Consider the following 322-nt stretch of genomic DNA (forward strand, 5'->3'; position numbering starts at 1 on the left):
CTCTCTGTCTCGACTCCCTCTCTCTTAATTCCTTTCTCTGCCCCTTCTCGTCCTCTCTATGCCCCCTCTCTCTTGAACTCTGCCCCCTCTCTCTTCCTCTCTCCCTGCCTCCTCTCTCTGTCTGCCCCTATATCTATATCAATTTAATAATAAATTGAAAAAATTATTATGAATATAAACATGAGGATTTTTCGCTACTGCCATTTCATATCAGAATTGTCTTCCTTCTTCTCTGGTTACTTACCTGGTACTGCAAAGTTTTCTACTGCAATCCGCTGTGATTTTGACAAACTTTGAATCTCCCCGTGTTTGCTAGGCCTAT

Source organism: Priapulus caudatus, unplaced genomic scaffold (genome assembly GCF_000485595.1).
Source record: "Priapulus caudatus unplaced genomic scaffold, Priapulus_caudatus-5.0.1 Scaffold4003, whole genome shotgun sequence".
NCBI classification, from domain to species: domain Eukaryota; kingdom Metazoa; phylum Priapulida; class Priapulimorpha; order Priapulimorphida; family Priapulidae; genus Priapulus; species Priapulus caudatus.